This window comes from Lygodium microphyllum, chromosome 1, assembly GCF_053477565.2.
Source record: "Lygodium microphyllum isolate KBCC chromosome 1, Lygodium_microphyllum_v1.1.10, whole genome shotgun sequence".
Taxonomy (NCBI): Eukaryota; Viridiplantae; Streptophyta; class Polypodiopsida; order Schizaeales; family Lygodiaceae; genus Lygodium; species Lygodium microphyllum.
This window is the reverse complement of record NC_141135.1, coordinates 146,995,888-147,008,655: the sequence shown is the minus strand read 5'-3', so window position 1 is coordinate 147,008,655 and position 12,768 is coordinate 146,995,888. Positions and strand designations below refer to the sequence as shown.

Here is a 12,768-nt window from a genome sequence, read left to right as displayed (position 1 = left end):
CTAAGGTTTATCACCTAATAAAAATTCACCCATTTTTAATAATTGATTGAAATCAACCCTTCATTAAATTAATTCCCCCCTCACTGCACTTAATTCCCTTTTTAATGAACCGTTTCGTGGGATGGGTATGCGCAGTCATTAGTGTTATTTTCCATGGTCCAGTCTTGGTTCTATCACAGATGTCGTATTGATATGTGTCGGATATGGTATGGTTTTGGTTTCATGTCTTAGTTACGGTTAAGGGTACGGTATGCAGTTTTTTTTCTTTTGTTGCCTGATACGGGGTTCAGGGTGTTTGTCTGATGCATCGCATGAAGCTTTTGGTCGCATTTGTCTCAAGGTCATGTCAAAATTTTTTTAGGATATGGTTTGCTTGGGGTTAGTAGGTCGAGTTACGTTTTATTGGTAATTCTCTTATCCTTGGTTTTTGTCTGTTGCTTTGCAGGCATTCTCCTTGATTGTCTGTGTTTGTGGTGTGTGTGTAACCATCTGAATGGCACCTTCTCATGCTCCTCCCCCTATCCAGTACGTCCCACTAGTTAGTAGGGATTACTCTTCCCTACTTACTTTTGAGCCTCTCACGAAGGCAGGACTTGCTGCTTTTGTGGCCACTCCTTTTCCATTGCTTCCAGAGGATCCGTCCTTATGTGATGAGTTCCTGGCCTCTTACAGCAAGAAGACCGGCGTAGTCCAAGGCATGTCTATGACATTGACATCTCGAGGCTTAGGGAAGGCTCTGTCTCTTCCCTTCAAAGGAGAACCTTTTGTGACCACTCGTCAGCTCTTCTCTAATGAAGAGATTCTCAAGCTGTTGCAGAAGTAGACAAGGGAAGTCCTTGATGTTAAGAAAGTGATAAACTCTTCAGGAGTTTCTTTTTCTATGATCACTGATCCCGTATGGAAGACGATGTGTTAGTTCCTTCAGGACAGGTTCATGCCTGCCAAAACGCCATCCCACTATTTGTCCAAAGAGCTTTTTACAGCTTCCAGGATGGCGCTGAAAGGAGTTGCTATTGATTGGAGCACTTACCTCCTTACTAAAATGGATCAGCATTTTGTTAAAGTCACGAGGGGTAATGTTACCAATGTTACCTACGGATCATATTTGTCTGCCTTCTTGACCTATTCAGGTTTACAGAAGACTGTGCCTCCACCTCCTCCATCAGATCCAGTACCTCCTCCTCCACCTTCAGAAGAGCCAGCACCTATTGACATTGAGGATGATGATTCTCCGCCTCCCCTGGTCATACAACGCAAACGCTTGAAGAGGGTAGCAGACAAAGCCCCTGCTGTACTTCCCTCAGTGCCTATCCCTGCTACTTCTGGCAGTGAACTCCCTGGGTATCTCACTTGCAATAACCTGTTCAGAGCACATCGAGAAGGATCCTTGGAGATCTCAGTTCCCTCCCTGAACAGTCTCGTTTCAGGAGATGCCATTCCTTTCCTCTGCAAGGATATTCAAAGTTCCATTGAGTTGTTAGTGACAGCCTGTGTTCAACAGCTGTACGCATCTTTCTATGAGGAGCTCATGCAGTCCAAAGACCAGTTGCATAAGGCAACATCTGAGTTAGCTTCTGCTAAGGATACCCTAGCAGATCTATTTAAGCAAATGGAACAGCAAACCCAACTGGTTGCCACTCAAAGTGATGAGATTTCTTCATTGAAGGCCCAGTTATTCGAGGCTTAGTCACAGGTTACTAGCCTTTCAGCAGAGAAGGAGAGGATGTCCAGCGAAGCAAAAGAATTCCAAGTTCTTTTAGATGACAAGCTTTTAGCTTTACAGATGGCTAATGACACAGTGGCCAACCAAGCCTCCCAAATCCAGCAGTTGCAAGATCAGCTTGCAAAGTCCCACTCTGTTCCTCCAAGCCCTCCTGTTCCATTAATTCCTACTCTTTCACAGCAGGACTTGGCTGCCCTACAGAGACAGGCTACTTTGTGCCCTCTATTCCAAGATAAAGTGGAAAGATTGCAGTCCAGAATGGACTTGTTATGGTCTACCTTTGAACAGTTTCAGGACTTTGTCCTACCAGACCATTCTTTCTTTGTCCACTACCACTTACAGAAGTTGGTCTTCTATATGAAGCTTTCCACGATGGATTTACCTTTTCCAGAGGATGGCTGGAGTGGGGCTTGGTCTGCTGAGTTGTTGACAGAGGTAGTCAGAATGGTCTTTGAAGATTCTGTCACGCCAGATACCATGTTGATGTCATACATGTATCTACGAGGAGATTTGTTAATCCCAGATGAGGTAGATATGGCATGGTATGTGGGGGATGTGGTCTTACAGGCTGTTCTATATGTCAATCATTTGGAGTTGCGCATAGCTGACATGTTCCAGAGTTATTCCTCAAAAGTAGCTGATTGTCAGGATAATTCGTGGCATCCCATGATTGATTCGGTGGTCCTCAACCAAAGACAAAACACAGCTCCTACCTTTGTACAGAGTACTAACCAACTGAGGATGGATCTCTTAACCTATCTTTCCAAACATAATCCATTTGATGCTACCTTCTTTGATGCCTATCATAGACGATCTCTCTTAGGACCTTCTGTTCCTACCCTCCTCTATTACCAACAATTGGCTCACCGCTATGCTATATATATTTCCCTTTGTCAAACTAATTCCACAGTAATTTTACCACTTCTTTTCCAACCTTCAAATTTCCCTCAAATTCCTATTTTCACTTACTGTTCCTTTATTGAGGATAGGGTATTTTCCCCTTCTCCACCCCGTCCTTCACCCCTCATTAATGTACCCTCCACATTTCCTATTTATCAGTTAACACCGTTCCTTAGTGATTCCTTACAAATTTCTGCCACTCCTTCTTTAACCTTTTCTTCCTTTTATGATTTTTCCTATCCTTCCCTACATCCACTTTCTCTTATTCCATTACCCTCTCCTCACACTTCCATATCTCAACCACCTCAGTTGGTTAGTGACTGGGACGGTTTTGATACTCAAATTTCCAGAAGAAGGGGATTGAGTTTGGATGATTGCCTTACAGGACCGCAGATTAATTGGCCAGTAATTCCAGGAGAATGGACAGCTTCCAGTCAAGCTTATCAAAACTATGTTCATTTTGCCCAACAATATTCACAGTCTGCAGATCCCTCAGTGAGATTAACTGCTCACTTTGCTTGGTACCTGGCGTATATGCATAGGCACTCTCATACTGATTCAAAGCCTATTCCAAAGTTGTGCATGAATGTCAATGTTAGCATTGATTCCCAACAGCTGGAGATACTGTATTTTCATGCCCTCTGTTTGCCTAGCAGATACTTGGTCCTGTTGGAAAGGATGTGCTGTCTCCAATTTTTCCAAAATCCTCCTAAAAACTTTGTAGATGAATCCTTATCTATGGATCGATTCCGACAACATCAATCTTTTAAGAGGGATCATCTTCATTGATACCTTTCCAATGTATGGTGGAAGCTTTTAATGAAAAACTCTCTTTTTGAAGAAGTCATTCAGATGGTTGTGTTGTGTATTAGTGTTTGTGTTGTGAGTTCATTTATGTCAAATGAACGTGGTGGTTTCCTATGGGATTTTGTGTACGAGCTATGTTTTGGAGATTTGTAGAGATGGGGTCGTGGATGGAGAATTGAAGCTGATGAAGAAGAAGCAAACTCTTATATCCTTTACAAATTTGTGATGATTTTTAGTTTGCTAAGAGGTGTTAATGTATAAAGAGTTTTCCTTTCTTTGTATTTTTCTATCAGAAGCAGGTTATAAGTTGGGGTCGTGGTGGATGGATTTTTTGTGAAAAGATATTGAAGATCAAAGTTGAGCTTTTCCCTGAACTTGTATTCCCTTTTTCCTGGGTCGCGAGGACGCTTCCTTATTAAGTGTGGGGATATGTTGAGTGTTGAAATGACTTGTTTTTTGGCTGATTTTTGTTGTTTTTGAGAGCTGAATGGTTGATTTTATGGGATGATTGATTGGTTTAGAAGTGGATTGAGAGTGTTTTAGATGATATTGATTGTGTTTTGGAAGTTCATGATGTTTGTTGATGGTTCTGCGATGTTCTGATAGGTTCTGATTGGTTCTGTATACCTTCTGTTTTGCTCTGTTTTGGTCTGTTTTGTTCTGATTGTCTTCTGCAAGGAGGGAAGGAGTATTGATTGATGAAGAATGAGATATTGTAAAAGCTTATTGAATGTTTTGTGAGAGTTTGGAATGGTTTGAGAGTGAGTTATGAAGTTTTGATGACCTTCTGTAACCTTCTGTAGGTCTTCTGTAGAGCTTCTGCTTCTGTTCTGTTTCTGTTATGTTCTGTACTGTAGCTGTTCTGGTACTGTTCTGTAGACTGTTCTGTATGCTTCTGTAAGTGTTCTGTGGAATGCATGTGTGACTTTGGGAAAGTTTTCTAGCCTTGGAAAGAGGTGAATAAAAGTGCAAAAGAGCTGAAAGAAGTGGAAGAAGTAGCTGTTAAAGACTCAAGAGAAGACTAGAGTGAAGTGACAGTAGTGAGCTATGAAGAGACACTGTAGTGGCTCTAGTGACCCTTCATATCAGACATACCTCTTGGGAGGGGTATCCACGACCTAAGAGTGATTATTGAGAGTAATTTTTGAGAGATTGTAGTGAGGATATGATGTATTATTGATGGAGTGAGAGAGAGAGAGAGTCAGAGATAGCCAATTCTACTCAAACAGAGTGATTGTATATGAGAGATTGAGAGAGAAGACTATGAAGATATTGAAGATGAATACTATGTGATGTTTTTCCATTCTAAGATGGTGTACTTCTTTGCTTTCTTTGTTCCATTGATGGATTTTGTGAAGATGTTGAAGAATATGGTTGATTCTATTAAAAACCGTGGGAGATCTACATGATGCTGCATGAATATTTGTTGTGCCTGGTGTTCTTTTCTTCATTGTGATCATATGAAACATGATAAACAAGCTTGTTGATGTTACAAGATAGATTTTCTTGCAAGAGAATTCCCTTTTCCTTGGTGTCCCTCTCGGGGCTCCACCTTGCCTTCTATCTCACTAGGAGTGGTATGATGCTTGGCAGTTGGGCACTAGTTCTTTCCTGGGCCTTCTCCTCTAAAAGGGCTCATGGCAGTCAACTCCTCCTCCTTGGAGTGCCTCTACCAACATGTGGATGGCCCTAGCCACGTCCTCATCTTCTTTCTTTCTAAGCTCTTCAATCTCTTCATTTGCCTTTCTTTTTCTCTCCTCTTCAACTCTTTTGAACTCCTCTTCTATCTTCTCCAATTCAACTTTTTCCTTCTTTCCTCTTCAGTTTTCTTTGACTCTCTTTGTGCCTTTAACAAGTTGGATTTTTCTTGCTTCCATCTCTCTTCTTCAACCTTCTTTTGGGGAGTCTTCTTCTTCTGCTTCTTAGCCCCTCCTTGGCTACTGTGTCTCCTGCTCTCCTTCCTCACTCATAGTTCTCTTGCTAGATTGTTCCTGCTCATGGAAAGGTGACTTGTTGGGTATCTCTCCAACTTGCTCTTGGCCTTGCACCTCTCCTACTACCTCTTGGCTGATAGCACCCACTAAATCCTATGGTTGAGGCCTTGGAGGATGACTTCTTTCTTGCCTTGAGGTCGAGGACTCTCCACTTGCTGGTCTTCCACATGTGGCCAGTGCTTTTGCTGAGGTTTTGATCATTTTCCACACACAAGCCATTCAAGTTCACTTTATCTAAGGATTTGGATCAATGCTTTCCAACATCAGTACATTGATCCTACTCATTATTGTGTTGTATCTTTGATTGGAGAACAAGGCATGCACCATCTTTGCTTGCAACTAGACTTATGGATCTGGGATATCGGTGAGGTTGATGTCATCATTGGTGTGGACCAGAATCTTGTCCATTCCCAACACATTATACAAATCCATTTTGGGCCGTCTCTCGACTTTGTTGGCCAAGCCCAATGCTCTCTCCACCAACTCGAGGCTCAAATCAACCTCCACATGGTGGGTTTCCTCTCCTTGCTGCATAGTTATAATTCCGCGGTTCAAGAATTCTGTGCATTTGCCATAGTCCATCCGACTTTATCCACATACTTTTGCAAATTGCATTGTTCCACAATCTGTTTCACGACCTCTTCTTCCATGGCTACATCTTCCAAGTTCAAGACGTGCCTGAACTTGAATTAGTTGAAGGCCCTTGTCTCTTGTAATAGCTCGTACTTTGCTTGTTCCTCTTTTGAGAATGAAAGTTTGCTACTTTTCTCCTAACCTACCATTATGGGTTCTATCATAATACCATAGCTCACCGTTAGTTTTCTTAAGATAATTCATTGCAAGAAGATGAGTAGAGAATGATTATGCACTTATAGAAAAATGAAATGCTTAAGTACAGAAATAGAATTTTTCTTCCAGTTATCCACACAATCCAATAAAAATCCATGAGATTTTTCCTTAAATTTTTCTAGCTTACCCCCTCCCCCCTTGGAAATGAGAAGAGTTCTCCCTAGGGTTAGAGGTTGAAGGGTTAAGGGCAGTCAGTGCACATTCACAATGCTTTACTTTTGCATAAGCCAAGTGTAGAATTACAGGTTGTATTCCAAGTAGACGTGACAGTCCATGTCAAAAGGTCGAATGTGTCGATGTGTGTTATGTATGTTAGGACATCCGTTAAAAAGTCACCAGAGGTGATCCAACTAGCAACATGTAGTTCATCCTTAGTTAGGATGCCGTCTAGGTAGGGATGGGTGAGTTTGTAATCATCTAAAGTCTGACTACGAGAGTGATGGTGAGAACTCTGAATATAGGAGACACGTAAGTTGGATCATACTCTGAGGTTTTGATTGCATGTCTTTGCTCGGTATTGGTCATAATGCAGCAGCCCTCTTGTTCCCATTAGAGTCAGAAAGCATACCATTTATGCAAGAATGTAGACTCAATGTTAGTTAGGACTTTTAATGATTCAATTTCCTAGGTCGTGGGGCAAAGATTGTGCACATGTCATAAGATATGATGAGTCATCATTTGCACACTTGTTTGCAAGAGATTTTGTGATCGATTAACTCTTCAGCTATCATGGGAGCCTTAACAAATATGAATTTAGATTCCTCTTAAGAGCAAGGTAGCATATGTACTTCAGTTGCTAAAGGCTCTTTTGAAAGACCTAAATCAGTCATAGCTTTTAGCAAGCATGGCGAATGTAGCATCTAAGCATTGAATGCAAGTGATAAGTCATCCCCCATATTCTCAACTAAGTCTGAGACCAAGGCAAGGATCGCTCGTAAGAGGGTTTAAGGCCTGTAGGAGGTTGGGGTTTGAGGACTAGATAGCTCAGTAGCATTAGGTTGATATCTACGGCTTCGGTGGATTCAGAGGGGTCCGTTTGGATTCTTGTATGATAGGCATGGTTTGTGATTTTGATGCTTGTGAGGCTCTTGGAAAGCTAGCAGTGCTAGGTTGAGGCGGTTTGAAGGGAGCAAGCTTCGTGTTCAGTTGATAGACTTGTCGATGATTTGTAGGCTTAGTGGGTTTGGGTTCTATGGGCTTCTCAGCTTGAGTCTTATGTGGCTTTAGCTCCTTAACTATTGTGTTATCCTGATTAGACAAGTTTGAGGGTTGCGCTTGAGTAGTGCCTTTGGTAGTCTTGGCTTTAGGCACCCATATCCAGGTATTGCCCTAATAATAGCCTTGTGCTTGCAATAGGGTTTTGGGAACCCATCGTGACTTGACCATGAGTTGATACCTATAGTGCCTTTTTTGCCTCCTAGGTCTTGAGTATGAATTTCTAGCATTGCGAGATCGTGCCATGCTTATTTCTAGGTGGTGGTCCTCGATGTTTAGGTACCCATTTGAATTTGGACTCATTGGCTTTGGTTGCACTCTCGTTCATGTGTTGGCATTGAGGTTTGATGGGCTGTGACAAGTCATGATCCCCCTCCTTAGACTTGGTTGTAGGTTTCTCTATCGGTGGCTTTGCAGGCTTTGGTATGGCTACGTTGCCCTTGCTAAAAGCTGTCACTATGCATACATTGTCGATGACAAGATGAATGCATTATGACTTGTAATTGACATTGCAATGTGTTTGCTTCTTAAATGTGCATGCTGACAATGATTCCTTACTGGTATTCTTTGTGTTTGACAACATATAAAAAACCATAGGTATGCTCTCAGATTTGATAGAGACTACGACTTTGCACTTTCCCAAAAGTGCATATGATTGACCCCCAAATGGGCTGAGTTTAGCGTTCGTGGGTTTCTAGTTGTGGTTGACCAATTAGTGTCCAATGATTGTGAGTTAAGATATTAAAATCGAATCCCTCATGCATATGTTGGCACTCATCACACTGCTTCACGATGGAGCCCAACAGACGTGTGAGCTCCATCTTGTCCTTTTGCAAATAGGTACCTTGGTTTGTTGACACTCATCACATTGCTTCACAAAATCATACTGCATCATGGAAAAGCGTGGGCCACCACAATTGAGACTACAGTACCTTGCATGCTGTCGTGTCTCTATTGAAGTGTCCTCTTGCAATTTCGCCATGTGCCTCTGCAAGTACATCATGCATCTCATGTTCATACACACATCGTCATAGTAAGCAATCTTGTCGTAACCTATAGAGCTAATTGGCTATCTGATAGGGTTGTATCTTGAGGATAAGTAGCCTAATCTGAGCCTTCTCGATAGGTCTTTCAGGTAGTCTGTGCTCTAGTACTTGAACTATGCCATCCACCCAGCATACCAAGTCGGCTCTAAACAAGTCCTTTTCACTAGACAGGTTGAAAAGATGCACATATAGTAAGTCATCTACTATACTCTGTCTAGTGGCTTCTCTCATGGATATACAAGGCATGTGATCAACCATGTAGTCTATTTCCCTTTGCGTACAACCATGGAGAAGTTGAATTCTAAAAGTAGAAGTAATCATCAAGCAATGCGTCCTGTAGTGCAAGGTTTATTTACCAGATAGCGTAAGGTTTGATGGTCAACAAAGAAGGTGAAAGGCATAGACAGAAGATAATGTTGAAATTTCTTTATGGCAAATTCCATGGCCAAACCCTCTCTCTTAGTCATGGAATAGTTCATCTTGGTATTCATGAGCTGTGTACTAGCAAAACTCATAGGATAGTCTAAGTTGTGTTCTCCAGGATGATACAAAATAGCTCCCATAGTAAACTTCAAGACATCAATGTGTACGTGGAAGGTGATGGTCCAGTTTGGGGCTCGTAGAATGGGTGCAATTGTCATAGCCTTTTTCAACTCGTCATACGCATGTTGGCATTCCTCAGTCCATTCAAATATTATCAACAGTTTGAAGAGTGGTCTAGCGATTAATGCATAATTCAACACAAATTGCTGATAGTACCCCATATGTCCTAGGAAGCACTGAACTCTCTTGTAGTTGGTTGGTGGTGGAAGGTTGACAATAACCTTGACTTTCAAGAAGTCAATGGTGGCAATGCCATTCTTGGACACAATGTGCCCTAGGATGCATCCATGTTTCATCTAGAATTAGCACTTAAAGGGGTTCAACAAGAGACGATATAATCTGCATTGCTTAAAGAATGCAGGAAGTTTGTTTAGGTGTTTTCTCCAACTCAAGTGAACACGGATTGTGAACAAACACTTCTAAGTCTCACCTAAGCAAGTCCTTGAAGATGGCACACATGAGCCATTGGAATATGGCTTGTGCATTTGTTAGCCCAAAAGGCATGACTACGTAGGCAAAGACACCCCATTCAGCAGTGAATGCGGCCTTATGCTTGTCATCGGGGTGGATTGCACCTGATTGTAACCTGAGAATCCCTCCAAGAAATTGAAGGCTTCTTTCCCAACCACTCTCTTGAGCATATCCAGTGTACAGTAGTGGATAGTTGTCTCTCTTCATAGCAGCATTGGCTTTCTTATAATGAATGCACACTCGAATTTTTTTGTTTTTCTTTAGGATGATTACAATGGGTAAAACCTAGTCGGTGTGTTCAATTTCATAAATGAATCCCACTCTTAACAACTTGTCTATCTCCTCCTTGACTGTGTGAGCATGCTTGGGATTCACAGGGTATGGTCATTGCTTGACAAGCATTGCATTTGGTATAATGGGAATGCTATGAGTCACTACCCTCGGATCTACTCCTTTTAGCTTATCGAAGGACCAAACGAATACGTCTATGTACTCTCGTATAGCGGGCGCAATGAGATCTGCTTCTTCCTGCTCGGTCAGGTCGTCGGCCTATGAAGACAGGTTGGGGCTTCTCCCCTTCCCCATCCAAGTTGACCTCCTTGACCTTGGCAGGCCCTTATACAGGTTCGTTTGCTTGTCCTTGCCTCTTGGCACCCAACACAAGCAAGATCACTACTCTATCACCTTTCTTAAATTTCATGAATTGCTTTGGTAGATCTTGCAATTTTTTTTGCTCCTTAGCATTCGACTCTCTAAATTGCCTCTTTCTTTCCTCCTTCAACTGTCTACGCCTTAGGTGGAGGACTAGTAGGTCCCCCTTGGTGCATTTAGTCTTAGATGGTCAAGTTATTTTAGGGTCGCTATATTTGAGCTTACTTCTAACTCAGAGTTGAACTCTCCATCTTCACTGGAAGAGGGAGTTTCTCCTACTAGTCATAGCTCTGAAGGTAATTCCATCATAAGTAGTGGTGCAACACTTGGTTGGATGAGCCCTACTTGTTCATAGTCAATCACTCCTATGTGCTCCAACCATGTGCGATCTCACTCTGTTCACATGATTCCTCTCTTGATTCTAAAGGTACTCTCTTTTCGCAGCTTGGAATCTACTTGTATTTGCTCAACCTCATGTCCATTAGTGTCATACTCTATCGTATTAATCTCTTCTTCACTCTCTTCTGACTGAAGGAAACATAGTCCTCATACTCATCATCCGAACTATCCTCGTCTTACTGCTTGTCATCTCCTAGGTTTCTACACTCCTATTTCTTCTCATCCTAACCAAGGCCCAATTTTACATCAGGTTTAGATCATGTACCTTTGTCCATTTCCACTTGGGTTTGTCCATGAGATCCTTGAGGGGGTTTAAGATTAGCAGCTGGGTTGCCACCTAGCTTGTCCATTAAGTACTCTAAGGACTCTTGGAGCCCTCGCTTGTTATTCAAGACGTGGAACGTGATAGGTGTGGGCCGGCTACAAGAGCTTCTAGTCATCATGCATAAAGGTACTGAGGGATTATTCGTGGGCTTATCGATTGCCTTAGTGGCTTACTCGTATTCTTCGTCATTGTTTGACAATGGTAGATCAATTATGGCTAGCACGTGCATCCAATCCCGCTCATCCTCAAGGCAAGGGATTTACTTCATTAGTGGCCGTAAGATTTCCTAACTTGCGTGACACCCTTCAGCATGGTGGAGATGGTATCCAGGTGAACTGGCGTGGCCTTTCAGGTATCCATCTCTACCCTTACTGATTTTGTTAGATTGCCCAAGAAAATTAAACCATTCCCCCAATCTTCTATGACTCATGCATTCTACATCCAAGGTTGACTTAGCAGGATGTCGTAATCTACCCCCTTCATGACGATGAAATGTACTAAAAACTAAACTCCTTCGATCTTCATGACGATGAAATGTACTGAAAAATAAACTCCTACGATCTTCAATGGCCAATTCTTCAACACCGTGAATGGCTTAACTTTCATCCCATTGGCTAGTGTGACATTGAACCTAACGTTCTCGATAGGTGGATTACCCCAAGCTTAGAGTATTGCATGGCTAAGTACACTAACTCCTATCCCCGTGTCTACAATTCCTTTCCTTGTAGCATCTCTTAACACTAGGACGGGCAAGACCGTATGTATCTTAGTGCCTTCCCAGAAAGCATTAACATGTAAGGACTTGAGTACTGAGTGTAGCATCAAGCTTAGCATCTGAGTCACGGCATTGAGGTCATGCAGGTCAGTTGCCCCCTACTCGATTGGTCCTTCTACCCACTGCTTCAACTCTTGCTGCAATGTTTGGGTGTTGTGTCTAAGCATGTCTCCTTGGCACAAAGTCACAAAGGTTGACACTAGCATCGTAAGAAGGTTGCCAGTTGCCTGCTTTGCTCCTAATTCCATGCTTCTTGGCCAATGGTCTTGGCTAGTTTGTTGGCCTGTGGCGCTTAATCTTTGTCTATGTGCGGTACTGCTCATGGTGCAGATGCATCTCTTGACTTCAGTTGAGCCAGTGAGACTGGTGTGCTCACACTAGAGAGCTCATCGATTTCATCTTCTAAGATGGGCTTTGCTTCCTTTAAGTGCTCTTGGGCTTCTCTCACCTACTCCTTGACCTTATCTATGGCTTCAAGCTGGTGCTTCGGGTTAGGGTACTCCCCAAACTTAGCACTCCCTTTTTCTACAGTCTTTGAAGCAGATGTTTTTGCCTCTACATCTATGACTCTTTTTCCTATGGGTAGCGTTGTGGCACTCTCTGTCTTAAGCATGAACTTTGCCTCAGTTCTCCTTTTCCTTTGCCTATGGATCTTTTTTCCTATTGAGGCTGCATCTAGGTTACTAGGCCCTGATAGTGATATGCCAGCTCGCTCCATTTGTACTCAAGTCATAGCATGCAACGGGATGGGCATAGCCACTTTGTTGAGTGTTTCAACTTTGAACATCCCCAATGTAATTGATGGCACGATTCTGCAACTAGAGGATGGTTTCCTTTAGGAAAATTGACAAACATGTTAAATGATAGAGTAGGTTTGGAGCAACAGAGAGTGAGCAATCAGCTCATCCCATTTCTTTCATTATTCATTCAAGTAACTAGTAGAGTAGAATAGTTACAACTACGTCATATAGCCAATGTACTAATTGTGATTAGTTAGAGACCGCTAACTT

The 12,768-nt window shown here is 42.3% G+C and overlaps 1 non-coding gene across 1 annotated transcript; it reads left to right on the top strand.

The window, feature by feature from the left end:
• The first annotated feature begins 3,740 nt into the window (after window positions 1-3,740).
• On the top strand, window positions 3,741-3,808 carry LOC148041789 (small nucleolar RNA SNORD36). The gene has a single exon (XR_015692655.1). It is a non-coding gene; the product is annotated as a small nucleolar RNA SNORD36 (small nucleolar RNA).
• The last annotated feature ends 8,960 nt before the right edge of the window (window positions 3,809-12,768 follow it).